Source organism: Arachis ipaensis, chromosome B07 (genome assembly GCF_000816755.2).
Source record: "Arachis ipaensis cultivar K30076 chromosome B07, Araip1.1, whole genome shotgun sequence".
NCBI lineage: Eukaryota > Viridiplantae > Streptophyta > Magnoliopsida > Fabales > Fabaceae > Arachis > Arachis ipaensis.
The window spans coordinates 65555378-65577892 of record NC_029791.2 but is presented as its reverse complement, the minus strand read 5'-3'; positions in this window follow the sequence as shown (position 1 = coordinate 65577892).

Sequence of the window (22515 nt, the reverse complement as noted above, 5' to 3'; positions counted from 1 at the left end):
TGAGTGCCCCACGCGTGCGCATCACTCACGCGCACGCGTCACCATGCATTTTGGCAATGTGCGTATGAAACAGAGAGTTGTGCGTACGCGAGGCTGCACTCGCGCCAATGGCACAGATCAGGTCACGCGTGCCCGTCACCCACGCGTCCGCGTCACCTGAAAATCGCGTCAACCACGCGAACGCGTGCACCACGCGTCTGCGTCGCCTGCGCCGCACAGTTTATCCAGATCAGTACCAGAATTCTTATCTTTTCTTCCCCAATCCTAATTTTACTCCTCCCTTCTTATTTCTTTCTTCTTCCTTTTTTCTTCTTTATTCCTTCTCATTTTTTTTACTTTCTCCCTCCTTCTCTTTCACATTCATTATCAAGGTTCTTTTCTTTTCTTCTTCCCCATTTTACTTTTTTATTATTATTTTTATTTATGTTTTCTTCTTCTTTTTCTTTTTACTTTCATTATCTATGTTTTCTTTTTTTCTTTCTTTTCTTTTTTTTCTCTTTTAATTGGTGTTAGAAATTTAATTGGGTGATTGTTTTCTTCTATATTTTGCTTGTGAATTATTAAGAAATTGTTTGACAATTAATATTACTTCTTAGAGGGTTGCTTGCATGTTCAAATGCAATACTTTCAATAACATATTTACCATGCATACTAAGTGTTTGTGAAAAAGCCCGTATGGCATTGTGCATATCTAAATTATTCTACTCTTCTACTTTAATGCTTGTTTTTCACAAAATCCCTTTTTATAAATTATTTATTGAATATGATTGTCAATACAAGCAGGTTGTTAATTTGAAACACTTAATAATCAAAATGGGCATTTAATGCTTGATCTATGCTACTCATGCCTTTGCCAGTATGCCAATAAACATCTTACATCTAATTACCATAACATGCACTTGCTATATTTCCATTGATGAACTTTTCACATGTAGTCGCGACCATGTGTTAACAACATCCTTCTTTACCGTGCATTGATTATCACTTGTACCATCCTCTTCCTTGCTCTAATCCTTAGCTTTAACAGTTACTTTCTTTTTTTCTTTTTCAGGATGGCTACCAAGAAAGGTAAAGAGAAAGCTACTCCCAAACCACTGGCAAGGAAAGGAACAAAAAGAGCACTAGTGGCAGAGCCATCTTCAACAGTAGTAAAGCCCTCAACAAAGCGAATCAAGAGGATCATCAAGGTCGATGAAAAAGAAAAAGCCTTTCCAGCAAAGGACACTGCGCGGTTCACTAACCGCTACTGTGAGCAGATGTTCCCCATCCTGGCTGAATGGAACTATAACAATGAGTACCTACTCATCCTCCCAAATCCACATTGTTGAATTTGCTGAGCTCCGCATTAAGCGAAGACAATGGGGATTCCTACGGAGACAGCCACGGCAGGTCAATCTCTCATGGGTAGTTGAATTCTACTCCAATTTTTACATGCCAACCATGCAGTCTGTCTATGTCCGTCAGAAGAAAGTTCCCATAACTGAAGAGGCCATTCAGCAAGTGACGTTAGGATTTTTGCCAGTAAAGAATTTTATAAAAACATTCGCATTGTAGATATAGTCTCTAAACCAACAGAAATCCCTTCATACAAACGTTATGGTTGTCACAAGTAACAAACCCCTAAATAAATTGATAACCGAAGTATTCAAACCTCGGGTCGTCTTCTCAAGGAATTGCAGGGAGGTGTTCTTATTATTGGTTATGAGTTGTAAATTGGGGTTTTGGATCAAGGTAAAAAGTATGTTGAATGACAAGTAAAATAAAATAATAATAACTGTAAAATAAACTCTTGGCAAGGTATAAGAACTGGAAGTCCTATCCTGGTTATCCTTATCATTGTGATGAGAATGGATTTTTCTCCCACTTTGTTAACCTCTAACTATGAAGGTAAGTTAAGTGGATGAATTAATTCGAATCCTCAAGTCCCAGTCTTTTCTTGGGAAAAGTTAGAGTTATTGGATCTCGAAGTAATTCTTGAAGAATTCTCATTTACATGGAAGCTTCAACATGTACGTGAGAAAACAATAGAAGCCATGGCATGCCAGTGGTGCAAGATTTGAAACATAGGGGAGGAGAGTGTGGGTAATGAAAGACAGTATAAGCTCATGTCAATGCAAAAAGGAGTACAAATATCATAAAAGATTAGCATTGATTTAAATAATATTACCCGACAGTGTAAACAAGTCACTAAGCACCAAATAATACCAGAAAAGACACAACAGTTGAATATGAACAAGTGACACCAATGGTAAAATAATAACTTTAGAAAAGAAAAGAAAAATATGCACAAAATTAAAATGCAATGAATGAAAGTATGTAAATAAATTAGATAAAATAGAATGGAAGTGAAAAAAGATGAGAAGTTAAAAAGATAAAGTAAGAAAGAAAGAAGAAAGAAGAAAAGATGGAAGAAATTAGGATTGGGGAAGAAAAGATAAGATATTTGGCAAATTAGGATAAGCTGTGCGGCACAATCGACGCGGACACGTGGGGCACGCGGTCACGTGACTTGCACTTATAAGGATTGACGCGGTCGCGTCGGTCACGCGGTCGCGTGACACAGTTTATGCTACAGGCGCGAGGGCAGCCACGCGCTCGCACAACTCTCTTTTCAAAATCATATTAGTTCCAAATTTTAAGTGACGCGATCGCATGGGGCATGCGATCACATGAGTGGGCTTTAAAGGAATATGACGCGGTCGCGTGGGTCACGCGGCCGCGTGGGAAGGATTATGCGTTCAGCACCAATCCAGCACCACTCTCGCACAACTTTCGGGTGTGCACCTCTTTGACGTCGAAATCTTGGTCACGCGGCCGCATGGGGCACGCGGTCGCGTGGGAGGCCATTATTCCCATATAACGTGGTCGCATCAGCGATGCGGTCGCGTAGGACGATTTGTGCCATTGGCACGACTCCAGCCACGCTCTCGCGTGACTTTCTGTTCGTTTACTTTTCTTCCCATTGCACTAGTAACGTGGACGCGTCAGCGACGCTGCTGCGTCGCGTGCGTGCTTTTTTTTTTTAATGCAATATGCAGAATGCAATGCTTAATGTGAATTCTATGAAAACTTCCAGGTTTAATGAAAATTAAAATAAAATAAAAACAAATAACATAAAATAAAATTGAAAAAGAAACGATCATACCATGGTGGGTTGTCTCCCACCTAGCACTTTTAGTTAAAGTCCTTAAGTTGGACATTTGGTGAGCTCCCTGTTATGGTGGCTTGTGCTTGAACTCATCCAGGAATCTCCACCAATGTTTGTGATTCCAGTAACCTCTGGGGTTCCAAACTAGGCGCAGAAAGCCTTCAAGTAAGTTAAATCAAGTTACAAGGCCCCAAGAGTGTTGATTGCCAGAATGAATTCCAGGGTCCCAAATCTTGCTTTTGCACCCGTCTTCAAGTTGATTATCATGATTCCATCCGGGTGATTCAGCTTTAGAATTCTTACTGAAGCGTCCAAATAACTTCCTAGACCCATTCAATTGAGCTCTACACCAACCTTTGCGTTTAAACTTAAAGCTTCCAACCATTTTGCAGGAAAGTTCTTACCACTGACCATCTTCCTCTTACTCTTAATTCCACAAAGAGTTCTAAGTTGACCATCCGTCTCCAATAGCCCATATTCAAGTGGAATTAGAAAGCTAAGGGATATGAATTTTACCCACTTGAATGTTGTGAAGGATGATGGCAACTTAGGGGGAGGTGTTTTTAATGAAATTGCAAGCTCCACTCCCTTGTACTCTTCTCTAATAATTACCACCTCTTTGCAAGCTTCTTCAATTTCAACCTCTTCCTCTTGGTAGCTTTCTTCCAATTCAATCACCTCTTCATTTCTTTCCAAGGGCATGGGAGGTTGTGCTTCTTCTTCTTGAATCTCCATCTCTTGATCAACCTCTTCCAAGTCATCAACTGTGATATGCCTTGGAGGTTGTACACCCTCCTCAGCATAAATTTCAAACGTCTCGAAAGGGGGTTCTATGACTGAACTTTCCCATGGAGGTTCTGCATCTCCTAAGTCTTCAACTACTTCTTCTTCTTCAATAATTCCGGCTTCCTCCACTTGTTCCAGTACAAAGTCATGCTCCGTACTGTTCACTGGAGTTTCTAATATCTCCTTCATGCTACGTTCTTTATTAGATTGCCCACATGAAGCCATGAGGGTTCCTTGAGTGTCTGAACGTCGGGAAGCTAATTGATTTATCGCTTGTTCCAATTGACGAATGGTTGCCTGAAATCGATCCACTGTTTCCTTGAAACGATCCTTTGTCTCTTGATGCACTCGGCTTTCATAAATAGGATCATAGTGCTCTTGGATTGATGGATATGGAGATGGTGAATATTGAAGTGGTGGTTCTTGTGAGTAATTGGGTTGGAATTGGGGTGGTTCTATATATGGTTCATATGGCTCATAAGGTGGTTGGTATGGTGGTTGAGGGTTAGGGTCATATGGAGGTGAATGGCGGAAAGGGGCTTGTGAGTATGGTGGTCCAATGTTATGTTGAGGAGGGGGTTCATAGGTGTATGGTGGTGGTTGTTGATAATCAAAAGATTGCTCACCATAGCCATCGCCTTGATATGCATCACAGAATGGTTGTTGATAGTCCGTTGTGGTACCTCCTAGCTTTGATTCTTCCAACCTTGATGCCTGTTCTCATTATAGTTTCCATTCCTAACAACAACATTGGAATCAAACTTGAAGCGAGAGGGGTGAGAACTCATATTTAGTTAATAAAAATTTAAAAACAAAAATAAAAGCAAATTTGAAATTCAAATTTTTGAATTTGAAAATTAAAATTTGAATTTTGAATTTTTAAAATTGAAATTTAAAGATTAAAATTTGAAATTTTTTTTTAAATTTGAATTTTAAATTTTGAAAATTGAATTTTTAAAATTGAAAATAGATACTTTAAAGCTGCGTGGTCCGAATACACTACTACTCTAGTACCAAGTAAATAAGCTCGGAATTTATCCAGAGAAAAAACAATAGCAAGAAGCTCTTTCTCAGTAGTAGTATAATTGGACTGGGCAGCGTCTAAAGTCTTAGACGCATAAGCAATAACAAAAGGATCCTTACCTTCACGCTGAGCCAGCGCTGCTCCTACTGCATGGTTGGAAGCATCGCACATGATTTCAAACAGCTGGCTCCAGTCTGGTCCTCTCACAATTGGGGCTTGAGTCAGGGCGGCCTTCAGCTTATCAAACGCTTGTTTGCAATCCTCACTGAACTTGAACTCAATATCCTTCTACAGTAATCTGGATAAGGAAAGTGCTACCTTACTGAAGTCCTTAATAAATCTCCTGTAAAAACCTGCATGGCCAAGGAACGAACGGACTTCCCTCATAGAGGAGGGGTAAGGTAAACTAGAAATAATATTCACCTTTGCTGGGTCTACAGAAATGCAATTATCAGATACCACATGTCCTAATACAATCCCTTGTTTTACCATAAAATGACATTTTTCAAAATTCAATACAAGGTTTGTATTAACACATCTATCTAATACTCTAGATAATCCATCTAAGCAAAAGCTAAAAGAATCACCATAAACGCTAAAATCATCCATAAAAACCTCCATACAGTCCTCAATAAGATCAGAGAAAAGACTCATCATACACCTTCGGAAAGTAGCTGGTGCATTGCATAAGCCAAAGGGCATTCTCTTGTAAGCATAAGTCCCAAAAGGACATGTAAAAGTGGTCTTTTCATGATCCTCAGGAGCTATATGAATCTGGAAATAACCTGTGTAACCATCTAAAAAACAATAATGTGATTTACCTGACAGGCGATCCAGCATTTGATCAATGAATAGAAGTGGGTAGTGATCCTTACGGGTGGCCTGGTTGAGACGCCTGTAATCAATGCAGACTCTCCAAGCATTCTGAACTCTAGTTGCTATGAGCTCTCCATGCTCATTCTGGATTGTCTGGAGCTTGTGAAAATGCCGAAGTGCCCTCATTGTCAGTCAAGAGGGTCCCCACACTTGTACCTTGTCCAGTGTGCCTCTCTTCTAATTCTTCCTTGTGAACTTCAGCTACAGTTTCATCTATGACATCACACTGGAAGATAGAATGATCTTCTGGAGGGTTGTTTATGACTCCATTCAGATTGAAGATTACTATTCGGCCATCTATTTCAAAAGAGTATGTTCCTGAAAAAGCATCCAATTTGAATTTTGATGTCTTCAGGAATGGTCTTCCAAGTAGGATTGATGATGGCCTATCTGAGTCATTATGGGGCATCTCCAAGATATAAAAATCAGTGGGAAATGTAAGCCTTTTAATGTTCACTAAAACATCTTCAGCAACTCCAGCCACTGTAATAATGCTTTTATCTACTAACACAAAACAAGCTGCCGACCTTTTTAAGGGAGGGAGCCTCAAAATATCATATATAGACAAAGGCATTATACTAACACATGCTCCTAAATCACACATGCAATCATAAATTACTACTCCACCAATAGTACAATTAACTATACAAGGACCTGGGTCACTACACTTTTCAGGTAATCCTCCCATTAAAGCAGATATGGAACTACCTAAAGGGATAGTTTCTAATTCATTAATTTTGTCTTTATGTATACATAAATCTTTTAGAAACTTTGCATATTTAGGTACCTGTTGAATAACATCAAAAAGAGGAATAGTTACCTCAACCTTTTTGAATATTTCTACCATTTTGGGATCAGGTTCCAACTGCTTCTTGGGCTTCCTTGCAAGTTGTGGAAATGGAATGGGAGTGGTGTTTTCTGCAGTGTCTGCACCTTTTGGTGCTTCCTCCTGTGGTTGGGCTTCTTCTTTTTCAGTTATGTCCTGTATGTCCTCTTCCTCTTCAACATCTTCTATTTCTACTACCTCTTCAGCTGAGGCGTGTTCTGGTGGGCTTGGCTCCTCCCGATTCCTCTCTTGCAGTGTGGTTCCGGACCTTAGGGTAATGGCATTAATGCCTCCCTTTGGATTGGGTAATGGTTGAGAGGGAATTCCAGTGGAACTTGAAGGTTGGTTATTGGAATTTTACATTGATCCAATCTGTGAGACAAGAGCTTGCAAAGTAGAGGTCAGACCATTCAGACTGGCATTAATGTTATTCATAATGTTATTTTCCATGGTCTGTTGTCTTCTCTCAAAGGATTATAGTAACTCTTCATTAGGAGATGAAGAAGGATGAGTAAATTGAGAGGTCTGCTGTTGGGTATTCTGTGGTCCTTGGGATTGCCTCAGGTGAGGTGCTCTGTAAGGTTGGTTCTGCTGCCTGTTGTTGTTATTATTCCACCTCTGATTTCCCTGATTATCTCTGCCTCCTCTGTTATTGTTGTCCCTCCAATTCTGGTTAGAAGTGTCCTGCTATCCATGGTTATTATTTCCACCTTGATTGTACCCTTGGTTGGGGCGGTCATAGAAGTTATGAGTGGATGCCACCATGTTGTCTTCCTGTTGGAGTTGCGGGCATTCATCAGTATAATGGCTATAATCAACACAAATTCTGCAAACTCTCTGTGGGACTAGCTGTTGGCTTTGTTGTGGTAGAGGAGGCTGAGCTTGCTGAACTTGTTGTTGATTCAATTGCATTTGCTTCAGCAAGTTGGTCATTTCACAGATACTCTGAGCTAGAGCAGCAATCTCTCTGCTAGAGGATACTTCTGCAACGGCTTTTGAACGACCTTGTTTCTGCCTGTGGTTCCTAGTAGATTCAGCTAAGTCGCTGATCAATTGCCATGCCTCGTCAGTGGTCTTGTACTTCTTCATAGACCCATTGCTAGCACTTTCCATTGTGGTCTTATCTTGGGGCCTCATACCCTGTGTGATATAGCTGAGTAACACTATCTTGTCAATCCTGTGGTGGGGGCATGCTTCCAGAAGATTATTAAAGCGCTCCCAGTATTCAAAGAGAGTCTCGTTGTCATCCTGGACAATCGTGGAAATGTCTTTCCTCAATTTATCAGTAACTTCAGATGGAAAGAATTTTTCCAAAAATTCTTTTCTGAGTGTATCCCAGTTGGATACATTCGCTAGGGGTTGAGTGTAGTACCACTCTCTTGCTTTTCCCTCAAGAGAAAACGGGAAAGCTTTCAGCAAAATTGAAGTTTCATCAGCACCATCACGCCTGACAGTAGAACAGGCTACCTGGAAATCTCTCAGGTGCTTGATAGGCTCTTGAGCAGGTAAGCCATGAAACTTGGGCATCAAATTGAGCAGTGCGGTCTTTATTTCAAAATCTGTAGCCACCGCTGGGTGATGCACTTGAAATGGTTGCATTGTAAAATCAGGGGCTCCTTCCTCCTGGATAGTAATTCTCCTAGGTTCTGCCATGTCGTCTGCGCGTGAATCAACCGAATCAGTAGAATGGGGGCTGGTTTCTTCTTCAAGTGACGTTTCAGATTCGCCCTCAGAGTGGACTAACCGACGCCGAGCTCGCCTTATTCGTGAAATAGTCCTTTCAATTTCAGGATCGAATATTAGCGAGCTTGGATCAGGAAGTGAACGCGTCATTTGACGAAAGAAACATGCAGCTCATAGTAGCAAAATAAAATAAAATGCAAATAAATAAATTCTAATTAATAACTTTAGCACTCTATTGCAACTCCCCGAAAACGGCGCCAAAAATTAATGCGGGCAGAAATTGGCGAATTAAAAATTGTTAATTTATATACGTTGCAAGTATAGTTCTTAACTCGCTACAAATCTGTCTATCAATTTAAAAAGGTGTCACAGAAAATTGAAATTAAAATACTGGGAGTATGAGTCCCAGGTCGTCTCCCAACGAGTTACAGAAAAGTGTGCTATTTTATTAATCAGATGTTTTCAAAAAGGTTTGAGTTGAGTAAACAGGAAATTAAATTGGTGAATTTGAATAATCTAAATAAAAGCCTTGACTGGGAGTTGATTAGTTGGAATCCCTATTTTTGTTGGAATACTCTCAAGATTAATTGACAATTAAAGGTTGTCCTATTTAGTTATCATTTACTAGGTAAGGGAAAGTCAAACAAGTTGGAATGCTACGTCTGTTCACAAGTTGCAATCAACTTAATTAAAAGAAATTGGTGTTAGTGACTAGAAGGAAATCCAACCATAAACCTAATTACAATTTTTCTTTTAGGCTTTCCAACTCAAGGGTTCCTTTCAATCAACTCCCCATCAAGTTAGGGAACTACTCGCTCATTGTGAATGTAAAATTCATAGCATATGAAAAGGAATTAAAGAAAGACATTGTAAATAAAAATCAAAACAGTCAATTAAAAATAAAAGTGACCTTTGTATTAAATAATCCTAAAAATATTCCAATGGTAAAATTAAACAAAGCAAAAATATGGAAGAGTAAACCAAGTAAAGAAAACGAACTAGAATGACGAAGTCTTGATGAGGTAATAACTCTTCTCAGTATCCCAATGCAAAGAGCAATCGAAAATTAAATCCTAAGAACTATGAATGTGTAGAGAAAAAACCTAGAGGAGGAATAAACTAGATCTAAAACTAAAACTGTGTAGAATGAATGTTGTCTCTGGTTTTTGCATGTTCTCTGGCTCTAGTCTGCTGTTCTGGGCCGAAAACTGGGTCAAAATAGGGTCCAAAATCGCCCCCAGCGAATTCTGCAGATTATGCAGATCGCGCATGTCACGCGATCGTGTCATCCATGTGGACGCGTCATTCGCACTTTTCCCTGTCACGCGTTCGCGTCGTCCATGCCTCCGCGTCGCTTGTGCTTTTCCAATCCGCGCGGTCGCGTGAGCCATGCTGCCGCGTCACTGCGATTTCTCCTCTTTCACGCGGTCGCGTGAGCCATGCGACCGCGTCACTTCTCGCTGGTTATCTCTTCAATTTCTTGTGTTCCTTCCATTTTTGCTAGCTTCCTTTCCAATTTGCAACTCATTCATGCCCTATAAAGCTTGAAACGCTTAACACACAGATCACGGCATCGAATGGAATAAAGGAGAATTAAAATGCATAATTAAAAGTCCCTAGGAAACAGTTTTCAATCATGTAATAATTTCATGAAGGAAATATAAATGCATGCTAAATTAATGAATAAGTGGGTAAGGATCATGATAAAACCACACAATTAAACACAATATAAACCATAAAATAGTGGTTTATCAGCAAGCTTTAGATCTTCCCCCTGCACCAGAAGGATTAGACGCATTCCAAAAAGCCTCTTTCAAGTGCCAGACATACCAATTTGACTGGGACGCCGTTCTCAGAGTTATAGCACATCCTGGCAGCAGATGGATCTATGGATACCATCGATCCCGACCTAAGGGAATATTGGCTTCAGCACTCACCTTGGAGGCTTGAGTATGGGCACAGATCATGTCCCATTACGTCTTTCCGAGCACTCATGAGTCCTCCTTCACTGCAGATATGGTTGTTTTACTCTGGTGTATCTTTACAGACCAGCCTCTCAATTTACCAAGACACATCCGAAATGCTATGGGACACGTATAGATTGCAGGCAACCTACCTTTTCCCGCCTTGGTTTTAGATCTAGTCTCAGCAGCCGGAGTATCTTACAGAGCTGGGGACACCAAGGCCATGATTCCGCGGGATGATTAGATCGTCCCTAACGGGAAGTGTATCAGACCTTCAGCAGCCACTAATAGCTGGCCTGCAGAACTGGCCGAAGATATCCCTTCTCCTTCCACATTACAAGCACCTTCAACAAACCAACTGCTCCATCAGATACTTGAGAAATTGGAGCGGCTTGACTGGCAAGGAAAGCGAAGAGAGCGCCGTAACAAGAGCAGATTTACATACCTCAAGGAGCTACTTGTTGGTAACCACCCGCCTGAAAAAGACCCAGACACCCTGGACTCCACTTCATTTACCAGCTCAGGGGGCCATGACGGTCCCGATTGCGGAGATGCTGCTACCAGCCCCCCTTTATTCCTGACTGATGGCACCGAGGATGATGCCAAGATTTAAGTGTGGGGAGGTCGGCCAGTACCTGACTTCCGGAGGTAATTTCTCTTTCTTGGCACCAATAAATTATTTATTTTTCTTTTGTTTAGGATAGGATAAATTGCATAGTAATAGGTAATTGTATGCATGTTCTATTTGGTTGGAAAATAATATGTTTCTTTTCAAGACCTTATTTTGAAAAATTTTCACTAATTTAAATAAGAATTTTTGTGTTAAACTTGTTTGAAGACTGTAAATTGGAACATAAATGAACGCTAAGAACACATAATCCGTAAGACTTGAGCTTAATTACATGGTTACATTATTTAACTATAATATTTTATTCTTGTGTGTTTGCTTCTCTATGGCTGTAATCTATATTTTGTTACATCTTATATGTCTAATGTTTAATGTGTTATATGCATGCATATGATTGAGGCCATTAATTGATTATTAACTCATTTATCCCAAATAGCCTACCCTTTCAATTACCTTTGTTAGCCACTTTGAGCCTTTTAAAATCCCATTTGTTCTATATTTTACCACATCACTAGCCTTAAGCGAAAAAACAAATTAAATACCCAAATTGAATCTTTGGTTAGCTTAAGATAGAAATTTTGCGTCAATAAAGTGTGGGAAAGATGTGGGAACATGGGTTAACAAGGGAATGTGTTATGTTTTTACAATTGATAAAATATTGGGAATTTGGGTACCTACTCATGTGAAACTAGAAAAATTAAAAATCCAGGTGCATTAATAAAGTTGTTTTTACTTTGATAAAAAAAATCCAAAAATATTCAAGTAATTAAGTAATTAAAATTAGGGGACAAAATTACCCCAATGTTAAGTTTAATGAAAAATCAATGCATATGTGATACAAGTTAAGAGAAAAAGTTGATGCATGAGTATGTAATACAAAAGTGGGAAAATTTTGGGTAGCTAGGCATGAATTTAAGATTATAAAAAGTGTATGTATAGGTGAAGAGCTTAGGTTAATCAAAGATTCAATTTATAGCTCACTTAGCCAAATATATACCCTCACCCTTACCTTGGCCCCATTACAACCTTGAAAAGACCTCATGATGCTTGCATAGGTACATTAAATACTTGTTGATTGGTTAGGTGAAGAACAAGGTTTAGAAAGCATGATTAGAGAAGAGTAGAGTGATTACCCTATACACTTGAGTGATTAGAGTGCACATATACTATCAGTAAGGGTTCAATGCTTGATTCTATATTCCCTGCTTTCATGAGCTGTCTTCTTACAAATTTACTTATTTTTACTGTATAATTTAAATTAGTGGAATTTGATTTATATTTGTCTTGAAGAACTTATTTACTTTTAACCAAGTAGGCAAAATCATTTTAGCATATAGTTGCATTCATATACATAGATTGCATTGCATTGCATGAGTATTACTTTTCCCTACTCATTTATTTTATCTCCTTGAGCTAAGCATGAGGACATGCTAATGTTTAAGTGTGGGGTGGTTGATAAACTACTATTTTATGGTTTATCTTGTATTTAATTGAGTAGTTTCATCAAGTCCTTACCCACTTATTCATATGATTTGCATGATTTTATAATCCCTTCCTAGTATTGTTTATGATTGAAAACTTGCTTCTTAGAGATATTTAATTAGTATATTTTAATTCTCCCTTGTACCATTCGATGCCGTGATCCGTGTGTTAAGTATTTCAGGCTTTATAGGGCAGGAATAGCTTAGAAATTGGAGAGGAAGCTTGCAAAAATGGAAGGAACACAAGAAACTAAGGAGATGACCAGCGAGCACTGACGTGTACGCGTAACCTGCGCGATCTGCAGAATTAACAGAAAACGCTGAGGGCAATTTCGAGCCGAGTTTTGACCCAGTTTTCAGCCCAGAAACACAGAATAAAGCCAGGGAACATGCAGAGACTCAAGGAACACACTCACATATTCTCATTAGGATAGTTTTAGGTTTTTAGATCTGAATCTAGAGAGAAAATTACTCTTCCTCTAATTTTTCTTTACATTCATAGTTTCATAGTTTATTGCTTTTGCTTTTGGATATTGAAGAGTCATCACCTCTGTTGAATATACTATTCTAGTTTGTTTCCTTACTCTTTTTTTTATTTATTCCATATTCTTAATTCTTGTTTAGAGTGGTAATTGGATTATTTTCATGGATTGTTAATGCAAAGGATTACTTTTTACTCTTAATTAATTTGAATCTCTATTTTATTTAAATTATTATGTGTCTTTTCTATTCCAAACTCCCAATAACAAAGATGGTATCCATGTCAATAGAGTAGATTTTCTACTTGACATGGGGTTGATTAAGAGGAGACACTTGAGTTGGAATGCTCAAGTGGTTAGTTAAATTGGAAGCTGTTGGCTGTATTTACTAACGCTAGACCTTCCCAAGGGAGAGGACTAGGATTTGCGAATAAGAGTTAGCTCAATCACTTGACTTTCCTTTATTTAGTAAGGGTTAACTAAGTGAAAATAACAACTTTTTTATACTACACTTGAGAAAATTCCAATAAGGATAGAACTTCCGATTAATCATTCCCCTGGTCAAGGCTTTTTATTTTGAATACTATAAATTCCTTTTTATTTTCATTGCACTTAATTATAATTATTTATTTTCTTTCATTCAACTCTCAAAATTCTCAGAAAACTCCTGATTAATAACTTAGCATCCTTTCTAGCAACTCGTTGGGAGACGACCTGGGACTCATACTCCCACTATTTTTATTCTAAAACTTTTTGTGACAACCTTTCTAAATTGATGAGGCAAATTTTTGCTGGTTAAGAGCTATACTCGCAATGCTGTTCTATTATATTATAATCTCTTAATTAGTCTAACTTCTGTCACGCTTACCCTGCATGTAGTTTTTACCCACTACATTTTCTGTAAGTGCAAACCATACACATTGTCCATGGCATGGTTTCCAGTGATCTTATTTTAAACCCTGTAAACTCAAATTTCAGCAATTTGCCCTTAACTGGACTCACTCACCAAAGACTTTGAAATTCTATTACGCTGAGGAATACATGGGAGAGTTTGAAACATTATGCAAGGTAACTTTCTAATTTACAGTTCACAATATATGTTAGGGTCAGCACAAAATGCTTATTCCAATATAACTTATGTGTGTATCTATGTTAGATTTTCGTTCCAATGAATGAGGATAACATGCACTGGTACCTGCTTGTAATTGATGTTGAAAAAAGACACCTGATATTACTAGATTCTAAGCCATCCGTCTCGAGCAGAACCAGGCACCGTCGTTGTGCCAAGCTAATGGTACTGTTTTAAAATTTCTAACAAGCAGAAATAACCATTCTAAATTACTTGAACGGGCAGTGGACTTGACACATGAAATAAAATTTACTATGATTACAGGCACTGTTTATTGAGGAGATGCTTGATGACTCGACCTTCTATGCTTACCAGACAACACACAGACCCGTAATTTCGGATTATCCTATAATACACCCTGCAGAGATTGGCGAGCAAAAGGATGACTCGTAAGAAACCGTAGAAATTTTGTGTTGCTAGTTAATTTCTAAATTACTGAGAGACATCAATAATTTTGCTAATTTGTGATGAAAATTTTTACTTTGGCACAACTTAAGGAGACCGCCTAGATAGTGATGTTATTATCGTGCTATACACTGCTTTTCCTTCCAAAATTGGTTAAGGATGATATTATTTTTTACAGTCCCATTCCATATGCTATGATCATATACCCTAAGAAATTAACGCGGTTATAGATTATAACAAACGGTTTTTTAATATGCAAGGAATAATTGTGGAGTTTGGGTGACAACCTGGATGAGGGAGTGCCAATGGAAGGAAAATTACAATATAAAGGTAATTATAAAATTAATATTTCATTCATGGTTTCGTATACTCTCTTAAAATCTTACTCAAGTGTTATATGCTAACATTTGAGTTTTTGGCACTTAGGTAAATGATAGCACAAGATTGCGGCTAGCTATTGATCTGGTGATGAATCCATTCAATTTGAAATCCCAGGAAGTCCTTGAGGTAGCAAAGACATACTATAATGAAATATCTAAAAAGGAAGAGCGATTGGTTAACGGGAAAGGAAATATGTTCTGAGTTAATTATACCTAAGCCCTTCAAATAATTGTGTTAATCTCAGTTAGACTTTTAATACTTTAATGCTTGCAACAATTTATTAGGATTATGTTATTTGCAGTACTTTACAATACTTTTCTATTTTGGTTTTGTAATGAGCTTATTGATTGAGAAAAAACTATTGGGTCATAACAAACTCGAACTAGTTGGCCCAAACCCCTTATAAAAAACCCAAATTTTTTTAGCTGAGATGCTGATAATTATATTTAATTAATTTGAATTCTTATGCGTTTATAAAATGGAACACCGCGTTAATGATAAAATCGTTTGAATTATTTCCCATATTTTGTAAAGCAATTAACTTAAAATTATTTGAATAATTTATGTAATGACAAACACAAGTTTATACTTATTATAACTAATGTTTTAATTTAATTTAAGTTTGTGTAACCTTCGTTATGTTTATGTTTTATTCATTTAGTGATACGCATACCAATGAAGGGTTATTAAACTTTATTTACCTTTTCCAAACAAATTTTAATACCATTCAGAGAGATTTTATTCTACGTATTTATTATTCAGTTTACATTTTCGAAAAGGTTTGATTACTAATGGAGTTTGAATCCTAATGGATGGCTCCAGATATCCATTCAACTTCCTATGCAACCAGTGCGATGTTTGGCTAAACCCTCTTTAAAAGTTAAACATGACTTCCTCCCAACATCGCTTCATACCAATAATTTAAACCCTCTTCTTCACTCACTGTGCCTATCTACTGCAGCAACTAGTCACAACTTTTAGCAAACAATAATGGAGCCAGGATTCCGGTAAGCATTTGAATGGTATCTGCTTTTTGATCAACTATTTTTCCACACACATTACCGTCTATCTTTGCATGGTTTGTTCTTTTTAACATTGATGTCTTTTTAATTTTTTGTTATGTCTTTGCATGGTTTGTTCTTTTTAACATTGATGACCTTTTAATTTTTGGATCCTGTTGGCTAGTTACATTAATGCATTTAGGAACGTAAGAAGATGCCCTGACCAGACTTTCATGTTAAACTTATTCGCAACAGATGTAAGTTTATGGCCTACACCACAGACGTTTCTTCTTTTTCTTTTATGTATCTATTATTTTCAACATCTGTGTAACATGTAATTTTGTTTCTGTTACTGTAGGAAGATGTACGGTTTCCACAGCACATTATATGGAACTTCTCCTTCTTCACAACCAATGATCTCTACTTCATAGACAGACAAGACAATTGTCTTCATATCCACCCAAAGAGAGATGGTGATAAGTACTTGATCAAAGCATCAGACATAGAGAGGATAAGATCACTCTATCGACCAACTTCACTACTTATTGTGGAACTGAGTTACGTTGGTTGGGGTATCTTCTACATGCTTGCATGGGACAGTACTCATACGAAAGAAAAGCCCAGAGCGATTGACGAGATATATGCCTCCAACGTGTTGCCTGACCAAATCAAATAGTGGCTAGCAGACCGATGCAAGGAACACTTTAACAAGGAAGCACAGCTGGCTGCGTTCGAGACCGAAAGGTTATTACGCCTACAGCGTCGGAGGCAACAAGGTTCACCACCGCGTTCTTAGGAGTCAAGGTAACAATAATTCGTGTACTTAGGGAATTAAATTTATAGTCTTTTACTATTCTTTCATGAAGAATAATTTTGCCAAAATTATTATAGGATCAACCTCCATCAACAGGGGGGAGGGGCAGTGGCAGGACCTAGTAGGAGATACCAAAGAACTTCCTCGTCTGACTCTTCTGAGTCGTCTGTGAACCAGAGAACACCATCATCATAGGAAAGAACAGCATAAAGTTATTTGTTTTTTGGTATTTGGGTGCAGTTATGTTTTGTAATAATGTTTCGGTGGCCATGTTATGTGTACATATTTAGTTTTGTGGACATGTTAGTATTCTGTTTTATAAATTTGGTTAATTTAATGTAAATTATGTCTTTCAAATTGTGGTTTTGTGAATGTATATATGGGTTATATATATCGCATTCTAGTGGTATTGGTTTTATTAACAGTCACACAATTCTACCATCACACAATTCTACCATCAGAAGAATTTTAAACTTCCAATCATTACTTGTTTAAAAATTAAACCATAAAAGATTTTTCATTTGCAAGATTTGATTCTGGTATTTGTATGGCCACATGGGTGACGGCATGGAAGTGGTAACATCCTATTTAAGAATTGGAAAATTTTTTAATATTTTATGCAGAAACTGTAGAAATGATTAAATCGGGAGTGAGATGATTAAATTGGGACTGACATGGTGTTCCTTAGGATGAGGGGTTCTAATGGTGTGATAAGGGGAAAAATATTGGAAATCAACTTGATACGTAAACGATGACTCACTAAGTAAGCAAGATAATGTAAATACACATAGAGACTAAGTTAGCAAGATAAGGTAAATACACTTTCAGGACACATGGATTTAGTTCGCACGTCTTTCCACTATACAACAAAAAATTGGAGGCTGCTTCTAATTTCAAATTAAATAAACAAAGAATCAGAGAAAAGTAGAATGTTGAAACTCCCACATAATTTATTTGCAAGCATAGCTAAAGCTTTGGAAGACGAGACAATTTTAATGGTACACAACACCTAGTTCAAACTGGTTACAATAACACTGGTAAACACAATATTCTTCCATATCAAATTCTCATTGGATGCAACATCTCACCCAATTAATAAGTTAGAGAAATTTAAGTTCATTACTTATAAGCGAACCAGAGACTTCAACCAAACAAAAACTACAGCAAACATAAACCTACCGAAAACCAAGACTACCAAACGTGCCTCGAGAAAAATGACTAAATTCCAACAAATTTATCTTCCGTTGCCGGTTATTCCGGATGAACTGTTGCAAAAAATCTTCTTGCGAAGTAGTGCCAAAGTTGTAGGGAGATGTATGTGCTTGAATAAATTCTGGCTCCGATGCCTAAGCCAACCAGAAACATGCATACAACACATGTGAAGGCAGAAGGTGTTAGATCAACATGTCTTGTTTCATGTTGGATACTCACTACTGTTAATGGGTTCAGATTCACTATTTGTAGTGGATGCTGCTTCTGCAGAAGAAGTTCCTGTTCAGCAACCTTTTGGAGTTGGCATCGATGGGTGGTTTCGTATTGTGGGAGTGTCATACGGGATCATATGTTTCAAGTTCTCCCATGGACAAGATGACACAAGACTTTTGGTATGGAATCTAACAACACAATGATCTAGAGAAATTTCGGACCTCCACAGGGACCATGGTAGATCATATTTCCCAGTATATGGTTTCGGTCATGTCCCAAGCACAGATGCATACAACATCATTCATATGTGCAAAAGGGACAAAGCTGATGCCTATGTTTTTTTCTCTAGATATTGTTCAAGGCATTCTACATGGTTTCACTATGTTAATTGTCTTCCTGGTGCAGAAAAAATTGACCCTAACTCTGTTTTTCATAATGGTCATGCATATTAGATTACTGGTACAGGAGATAGTTATGCTACACCCAAGTCTGTTTTATGTTACAGTGTCGAAGATGAATCTTTTAGTGAGGTGTCTATTCCAATAGGTGCAACATATACAGTTCACAATTTACTAACCCACAAGGACAAAGTTGCACTCCTCGCTCATACACACAATGAATTTGGTTATGTCTCATCAATTTGGCACTTGAAGAGGACGCCGGTGGAAACAAAATATTAGAGCAATACTACAGGTTTGCGAGTCGAAGCATCAGGGAAAATCCAATACTATTTGTGGATGATAACCTAATTTTGTTGGTGAACAATTCAAAGGAAAGGTTAGAACTCTAAATAAAATAAATAAGGATATGGAAGAATAAGGGACAAAGTAAAAAAACTAGAATAATATCTTCAACGGAGGTGATGACTCTTCAATATCCAAAAGCATGAAACAATAACTAGGAATGTAAAGAGAAACTAGAGGAAGAGTAATTCTCTCTTTAGATTCAGATCTAAAACTAAAAGTAATCCTAATATGAATGAGCGTGTATCTCCGTCTATGCATGTGTGTTGAGTCTCTGCTTGTTCCCTGGCTTTGTTCTTTGTTTCTGGGCCGAAAACTAGGTCAAAATGCTGCCCGAAATCGCCCCCATCATTTTCTGTTATTTCTGCAGATTGCGCAGGTCACGCGTACGCGTCATCCACGCGTTCGCGTTATTCAGCGATTTTCCTTGTCATGCGTACGCATCATGCACACATTCACGTCATTCGTGCAGACTCCAATCCATGCGTACGCGTTAGGCACGCGCTCGCGTCGCTAAGATTTTCTCCATTCCATGCGCTCGCGTGAGCCATGCGCGCGCGTCAGTGTTCGCTGGTCATCTCCTTAGTTTCTTATGTTCCTTCCATTTTTGCAAGCTTTCTCATCATTTTCTAAGCCATTCCTGCCCTATGAAACATGAAACACTTAACACACGAATCACAGCATCGAATGGTATAAAGGAGAATTAAAATATACTAATTAAAGATCTTTAGGAAGCAAATTTTCAACCATAAAACGGTACTAGGAAGGAGTTATAAAATCATGTATTTAGTATGAATAAGTGGATGAAGACTTGATGAAACCATTCAATTAAACACAAGATAAACCATAAAATAGTGGTTTATCAACCTCCCCACACTTAAACATTAGCATGTCCTCATGCTTAGCTTAAGGAGATAAAATAAATGAGTAAGGAAAAGTAAGACTCATGCAATGTAATGCAACCTATGTATATGAATGCAACTATATGATTCTGTCTACTTGGTTAAAATAAATAAGTTCTTCAAGACAAAAATAACTCAAACTCCACTAATTCATACTATACAGTAAAGACAAGTAAACTTGTAAGAAGACAGCTCATGAAAGCAGGGAACATAGAATTAAGCATTGAACCCTCACTGGTGGTGTATATGCACTCTAGTCTCTCTAGTGTATAGAGTAATCACTCTACTCTTCTCTAATCATGCTTTCTAAATCTTGTTCTTCACCTAATCAATCAACAAATATTTAATGTACCAATGCAAACATCATAAGGTCTTTTCAAGGTTGTAATGGGGCCAAGGTAAAGGTGAGGGTATATATATGGCTAAGTGAGCTATAAATTGAATCCTTGATTATCCTAAGGTTTCACCTAACATACATACTCTATTTTCTTCTTAAATCATCCTTAGCTACCCAAAATTTTTCTACTTTTGTTTTACATACTCATGCATCAACTTTTCTCTTAACTTGTATCACATATGCATTGGTTTTTATTAAACTTAACTTAGCATTGGGGTAGTTTTGTCCCCTTATTTAATTACTTAATTACTTGAATATTTTTGGATTTTTTTTAAGCATAAAAATAAACATAACATTATCAATGCACATGGATTTTCAATTTTTCTAGTTTCACATGAGTAGGTACCCAAATTCCCAATATGCATGCATATAACACATTAAACATTGGACATATAGGATGGAACAAAATAAAGATTACAATCATAGAGAAGTAAACATACAAGAATAATATTTATGGTTAAATAATGTAACCATGTAATTAGGCTCAAATCTCACAGGTTGTGTGTTCTTAGCTTTTTAGATTATGTTCCAAATACAACTTCTAACAATTTTAACACAAAAATTTTGATTTAAATTAGTGAAATTTTTCAAAAATAGGGTCTTAAAAAGAAACTTATTAATTTTTCAACCAAATAGAACATGCATGCAATTAACCTATTACTATGCAATTTATCTTATCCTAACAAAAGAAGAAAAAAATAAAATAAATATCCTATTTTATTGGTGTTAAGGAAGATAAATTACCTCCGGAAGTCAGGTACTGACCGACCTTCCCACACTTAAAGCTTTGCACCATCCTCGGTGCCATCTGTCAGGAACAAAGGGGGGCTAGTAGCAGCATCTCCACCATCGGGACCGTCATGGCTCCCTGTGCTGGTAAATAAAGTAGAGTCCGGGGTATCTGGGTCTTCTTTAGGTGGGTGGTGACCAACAATCAGCTCCTTGAGGTATGTAAATCGGCGCTTGTTATGGCACTCCCTTTGCTTTCCTTTCTGCTCAAGCCGGTCTAACTTTTGAATTATCTGTAGGAGTAGCTGATTTGTTGAAGGTGCTTCTGATGTGGTAGGAGAAGGGATATCTTCTGCTGGTTTTATGCTCCGGTTGATAGTGGCTATTGGGGGTCTGATATATTTCCCGTTAGGAACATATTGATCATCCCGTGGAATCATGGCTTTGGTGTCCCCAGCTCTGTAGGAGATTCCAGCTGCTGAGACTAGATCTGAAACCAAGACGGGAAAAGGTAGGTTACCCACGATCTGTACGTGTCCCATAGCATGCCGAATGTGTCTTGGTAAATTGAGGTGCTGGTCTGTAAGGATACACCAGAGTAGAACAGCCATGTCTACAGTGAAGGAGGACTCATGAGTGCTCGGAAAGACGTAATGGGACATGATCTATGCCCATACTCGAGCCTCCAAGGTGAGTGCTGAAGCCAATATGCCCTTAGGTCGAGATCGATGGTATCCATAGATCCATCTACTGCCAGGTTGTGCGATAACTCTGAGAACAGCGTCCCAGTCAAATTGGTATGTCTGGCGCTTGAGTGAGGCTTCTTGGAATGCGTCCAATCCTTCTGGAGCATGGGGAAGATCTAAAGCTCGCTGAATGGCCTCTTCAGTTATGGGAACTTGCTTCTGATGGACATAGACAGACTGCAGGGATGGCATGTAAAAATTGGAGTAGAATTCAACTACCCATGATAGATTAACCTGCCGTGGCTGTCTCTGTAGGAATTCCATTGTCTATGTAACAACCCTGATTTTCGAGTACATGAGATCTTTTCTGAAAGTACGGATTTCTCCGAAAGATCAGTAAAGGGAACACCTCTGTTATATCATCAAGCATCTCAATCCTCATTATCATTATGTCATCCTTAAGTTAGAACCTCCTCTGAGGCAAGCTCGATAATGCAATCGCGAAGAACCTTATTTTTGAACCGTATCGGTTGGCAGTTTTGATTCTGATTTTCGTAAATAGTCTCTGTTTGACGAACCGGACTCGATTCATGAGAGGAGAGAGATAATAGTATAATATTATCATTAAATTAGTATTAGAAAATACTTGAATGACATTATAAGGTTACTTGGTCTGTTTTTCTTAAAAACAAAAAATCGGTTTAACCGGGTTTACGGTTTACTGGTGCAGCTTAGCACCAGCACTCTCTGATGAATTTAGCAATGCTAAGACCTCATTATACATGTTCTATTCTCATAATAAATATGTTACTAGTGTCATTTATGCTAGTAGCTCAGAAAATAATTTTTAGAGATGTTTTTAAAAATGTTCCGATACATCTAGTTTTAGTAGTTATACACCTGAGATATTTTAATATTATTTTAACCCACCTCCAAGCCAACCAATCACAACTCACCTTACACCCCCAAGACCTCCAAGGCTGTCTCATTTCATCATTTTGGCCGAAA